Source organism: Echinops telfairi, unplaced genomic scaffold (assembly GCF_000313985.2).
Source record: "Echinops telfairi isolate 266 unplaced genomic scaffold, ASM31398v2 ScPeMD7_7469;HRSCAF=8507_1, whole genome shotgun sequence".
In the NCBI taxonomy this organism is placed as follows: Eukaryota; Metazoa; Chordata; class Mammalia; order Afrosoricida; family Tenrecidae; genus Echinops; species Echinops telfairi.
The window spans coordinates 96,353,089-96,359,214 of NW_022111373.1; positions in this window are offsets into that span (position 1 = coordinate 96,353,089).

Below are 6,126 nucleotides of genomic sequence, written 5' to 3' on the forward strand. Positions count from 1 at the left end.
GTGCAGCTTCCTCTGCGCTGCAATCTCGGCCCGGCCTGCGGGGAGCTAGCTCGCCTTTCTGGACTTGCAGCTTCCGAAATAATTAGTTGGTGTGCGTGTGTGTGTGTGCGCGTTGCGTGGAAGGGGGCGCCGGGGCCGCCCCCTATCAAGCTCCGGGTGGGAAGCACAGGTGGCACCCGAGGGTGTCGCCTGCTGCAAAATAAAAGAAATCCAACGTTCCGCTGAAGTGCTGCCTAACACATACGGTGTTTGGGGTTTTTCTTCAAAGCTTCTTCCTCTCTTGTCCCCCACCCCCTCGTACCACAACTAACAGCTTCCGAGTTTCCTGATGGAACCGCATCCTGAAGTCGCTGATTTCTGACAACCCCCAATCCTACCACTACCACTTGGTTAGAGAGGTATGGTCTGGAGGGCTTTCTTTTTGCCTGGAGTCTGCCTTCGGAAAGGACGCAGGACCCGATGGTGCTGGTCCCGGGAAGGAACCCACACCGTGCAGGAAGTGCTTTTGAAAGTCATCCTCACTCTGGCCCTGGCCCTCCGGGAATCCGGGGCCTCTGGATGCCAGTCCTTCTTCCTGTCTGGTCGGGTGACTGCCCCAAGGCCCTCCGCCTCCCAACCCCTGCAGTGCCTGGTGGCCCAGCGTGGCCATTTGGAACTCCTGGATCTGGGGAGCCGGTGACTGGGTCTCTAGCAACAATAAGTAAATCCCTGGGGAGAGTCTGCTGTAAGGTGCTTTGAGATGGAAAAAGAGCTATTTGCATAGTAATGATTTTAGACCTTTCAACTGAGTTGTAATGTGTTTCTTTTCCTTAGCTGGTTTGTCTGCTGGGAAATCTCCCAGAAGACTGGAATTGCGTCCCTGGATTTTTTTGAGAAGCTTTAAATAATGTTCGTTTCATTGGGTGGGGGCTCGCAGAGAGCCATCTCATCAATGTTCATATTTAGGCAAAACCCAGAATGGAATTATCCATGTAATAATTCCATTGACTTCTTGAGCAGGGATACAGTTAAAGCTGTTACCTGAGGAGCAAGGGGAAACTGGAGGGCGTTTTTAGGGGGTCTTGGTTCCATATTTAATGCTTTGGATATTATACATCTTGCCATCAGATAGTTTTAGGTAATTACATCTAATGGTAGAAAATGTGAAAGTCTAGATATATCTGTTCAAATTTTAAGTCTACATTTAGCGTATAATTATACACTCTTGTAACGATACCCAAATGTATCATCCAAACCAAACTACCCTGGTCTTCCCGGATTGCCACATCCACTAAATCCTAAATTGAAAAGGGTAAGCTTCCCACCTTCCTATTTATATCTTAAAAACAAAAACAAAAAAACCCTTTACATTCACACACACAGTCAGATCCCTGTATGTGAGAAAAACTAGTGGAGCTAGGAACCTTTCAAAATTGGAACAATTTTGAATTTTGGTCCAAGAACCTAAAGTTAAAGAGGATTCCAGCCAAGCCTTTACATTGGGTTATTTAGGCACAGAAACTCTGGACCAAAGAGAAATAGTACCAAAGGCAGCACCAGCAACCAGCTGCAGTCTCTGACCTCTGCTGGCCACCATCCACTGCCAAGAGTGGGGGTTGTTTGGGGCATGTTGAGTCACTCTTTCCATCTTTTATGTAAATATCTGGGTTGCTGCTATGCATCTCCGTACCAGTCAACTTTTTTTTTTAAGAGAAAAGTAATGGAAGGATATGCTTGACCGAAAAGGTGTTCTTCGGTATGTTAATATAGTCTTTGAGGAGAGTCCAGCTGCAAGTTTTGAATTTGAAGAAAGCTGCAGCCTCTGGTTTTGGTGCTTCTGAATCCTGATATTTTTAATACTGCGGAAAAATGTATGTCAAATATCAGGCACAAGTGAACTCTGAATTGCTTTCATCTGATTTTTATAATGGCAGAAAGGTAGATTTGAGTCTCTTCAAAGGCTGCTTTTAAAACGGCAAACCTCAGCTATGTCTGTCTGCAGTGGAGGATGTAAATCTCACAGGGGTTTCATTTACGCCCCAACAATCTGTAACCTTTATGGTAGTGCTTTACAGATCACCACCTCCACCCAGTCCTTCTGGGAATCACCTAAGTCACGCTTGAGTTCCTACATCGCATTCGCTTGGAGGAAACATTTCCTGCTGGTGTGCACATATCACGTGAGAAGGCACTGGGAGAAGTATGTTCAGTCTGCATTTCATACATATTTGCTAAGCACCTACTACTCTCATGCAAAGAATTTTCTTCCCCTCAAGGAATTTTCATATTTAAAAAGAAAGAGAAAATATTGCCGTCAACAAATAATCTTATTAGTAGGTATTTGTTTATTGGGTATTGGGCTGACTGATAGAATTTAAGATCCATCTGTGTGTGGATGTGTGTGTATATTCATCCATGTGTGAGAGCTACTTCTTAGCTAGCTATGAAAAGTAAGAATGCAGCCCTAAGCGAGGGCACAAGCTGATGTTCTGCCAGGCTTTATAAATATCTACTAGGGAGCAGGCGAGCTGGAGCTGGAAGGTGGTTTCTCTATGTTCTTCCCGGGCCCTACAGTTGCCAGATGTTTCCAGCTGTTCTAGTCAAGAAACTTAGCTATCTGTGGATAGTTCCACTTCGAGAGCACTGTAGGTGATGTTATAGTAGAAAGTTTAGTAAGGAGCCTCTACATACTCATCAGTAACAGTTGCTTGTTCTCTGTGTATGACACAGGACGGGATGCTGCGCACAATACATGGGCATGGCCAGCAGCCACAACCTTGTACACCTACCCACTTCTGCTCCCGCCTGTGGGCGGTCAGTTGTATTTATTCTCAAATTTGATTACTCCTCTTAACAACTGTCATTAAGAACTTGAATCGAACTTGAATCAAATATTATGAAATGGATTATTAGATTAATAAAACATGAGTGTATGCAAGCAAAAAGACAATTCTAATAAAAACTAAGTTGAATGCTTTGAAAGAATGAATGACAAAAAAAATTGTTGCATTAGTGGTGGGTGTGATGATTGTAAAACAAGGGGTGGGAGAGCCTTCAACTCTACAAGAATTAACTCTGCACATATCTATTCGTTCTCACTTTGCTTTAGAAAAAGGAAAACGACAGACGGTGCAACTTGTGAGAACAAGAAAGAGGACAGTAGAGCCACACTTAGAAGAGTAAGGCCCTAGCATCAAATGCTTACAAAAAGCCAACACCCCAAGCCCATGGTCGCTTCCTGGAGGAGTAGTCAAAATACCCTGGTGGCAAAGATGGAGTCGGCCGGCTGGCCAAGGACAGGAAGTTCTCCAGCCTCCCCCCGCCCCCCAACCTACCTCCCACTGGACACTCAGTGCTTTCCTGAGTGGGTTCACAGAAATCTTTTAACACCCTCTGCAGCAAACCTTTCTCTTCTTCCTAGTTTTTACAGAAATCAGAACAGTGGGGAGGCATCTCTGAGCTTTGTACTTGTGTTCAGGCAGGGCTAGAGTATACCCATCTGATTCCTCTCTCAGAAGCTGGACTTTTGTGTCTTAATGGAAGTACAATATTGATAAGATAGCAACTTCAGTTACTCACAAGTTCAGGCCAACCTTAGGCAGGTAGGTTAAGGTGAGCTCAAGTGTTAGAGGACAATTTCAATCTTATACAGGCCCAAAGCGGGTGACTCACAGCATCTGGACATGGTGCTCAGAGCCCTTTCTTTGTGGGCCACAAGTGATGAGTTTGGGCTCATTCACTTCTGTGGACCCCAGGCCCTAATTCTGAAAGTTTGGGGAATGAGGATCTCCAAAGTTTCTTGGGAGCAAAGTGTGTTAAAGTTAATAATTATTATTGTAAATATTTATTGAGCATTTACTTTATGCCAATACAGTTAAAAAGTAATTCATGTACACGAACAGATTTTTAGTGTTACTTGCCCTCGAGTGCGCTCTGAATTATGACTTGATGTACAGTCAAATGAAACGCTGCCTGTTCCTGCGTTCTCTTCACGATCGTCGGTGTGTTGGCACTCTGTTGGACAATTTCTGTTGTTGGCCACAGAAATTGCTCTCCTAGGTCGAGTAATCTCTAGACAGTGCTGGATGAGACTTTCAGCGGGTTCCTGTAACTTCTAATGAGCGCCCGTCTCCAAGTTCAGTGAAGTCACATTGCAGCCGGAAATTGGGCATGGTGAAAAGTATTTACACTGCAGTCATTGGCAAATGCTACAAATCAGGATTGCTACTTGTCTGTCTGTCCCACTATGGTGGTTTGCATGTTCCTATTCAAATGTACACACTAAAGACAATGATGAAGAAATGGACACTTCTGTTAACTTTTTCCATTCTGAGTTTGATCAAGCATATAATCAAGGTGCATTGACAATTACTGGTGATTGGAATGAAGGAGTTGGAAACAAAGAAGAATCTGCACTGGGAAATAAGGTCTTAGGGATGGAAATTGTGTTGGAGACCAGATGACAGAATTGTGTAAGACCCACAACTTCTTCATAGGTTTTCTATGAATATATCCCCCTTTTAACAACATAAATGGTGACTCCACATGTGGACCTCCCTCCCTACACGGAATACAGTTTTTCTATCACAGCAATGTGCCTACCTGCTCATTCTTTGAAGGTGAGAGAATTTCACTGAGAATTCTTACCAAGATCGTGGGTATAGAGTGGATGGGGTAAGAATTCTCAATATTTTGATCAGAGTATCCTTTAATATTTCAACTTGTAATTGACTATGTTACCATTGTAATGTCTCTTACCACACACAGTAAGAGATCATGAAAAGGCTCAATATCATCAGCAAAACAAAGGGTTGATTGTGTAACCGACTGCCCATATGAAACTTCAGGTGGCAGATGAAGAAGATTACAAGCCCACGAAACCAAAATGTGGCCTAAAAATATCCCACCTGAATTTAGAAACCACCTCAAGCACAGATTTGCCCCATAGAACTAAGGACTGGAGACCAGGCAAACTGTAGGGATGGCGTAAAAAACAGCATCTGGAAAGAAAGCAAAAGGTCATGTAAAAAGACAGGAAAGAAAGAAAAGACAAAGTAGCTGTCAGAAGAGATTCAGACTCTTGCTCTTGAACACTGAGTAGCTAAAGTGAATGGAAGATCGATGTGTGGTTTGATGGTGTGAACATAGAATTGATGGTGTGAAATGTAAACCCTCCCCCCACCCAATTCACAATAATTCTTTAAATAAATAAAATGAGTGGAAGCAATGATGGCAAAAAAGCTGACCAGACATTTTCAAGGGGCAGCTGGGGAAAACAAAGTCTGATAGTGATAGGTGCAAAGACCTTGAATTAGAAAACCCAAAGGGAAGAACATGGTCATCCTGTCTCAAGTTGAAAGAACCGAAGAAAATATTGAAACTTCGAGTTGAAATAGTGAAGGATTCTATGGTCAAAATATTGAATGATGCAGTAGGCATCAAAAAGAGATGGCGGCACAGCACAGCTGTACCAAAAAGAACTGGTTGCCTTTCCACCATTTTAAGAGGTAGCATATGAGCAAGAGCTGAAGGCATTAAGTGGCAAGATCATGGGTAGAGGGTCGATGGGGCCAGATTTCTTAGTGACATTCTGGTAGGTCAGATAGTACTGCCCTTAAAGAATGAACATTGCTGTGCTAGGAAAAAAAAATCCATGCCACACATTTCCTGGCCTTTTCTTTTTTCTCATAATGTCTTCAGTACAACCCCCCACGAACAACCTGTGTACTTTGAGAAAATCTATCAATAGTACCCCTTCGTAAGGCTATAGAATAGTCTCAATAACTTTCTGAGCCGACCTCTCTGCCTTGCATTTAACTGGCTCAGCATCTCTCCTTTTTCGGAAGGTAGTCTAAAGAGGTCAAGGCAAACATGTTACTGAGATAACTTCTCTTCAGCTATCCATTTATCTCAGGAACACATTGAAGATGCTTCATTTAGAATAAACTCAGGCATGTCTGAACTGGGACCTTAGTCTGACGTACTCTCATATAAGACGATACCATTTGGAATAAATGAAAAAGTATGTATACAATTGCACCTTTTTAATTTTGCTGGTTGCAAAATTTACCAAGGAAACTTACTCTTAAGGCATCCAGTCCGTGTCAGTAGAGCAGTTCAACTGGGATTATCAGAGACAAGGTGATT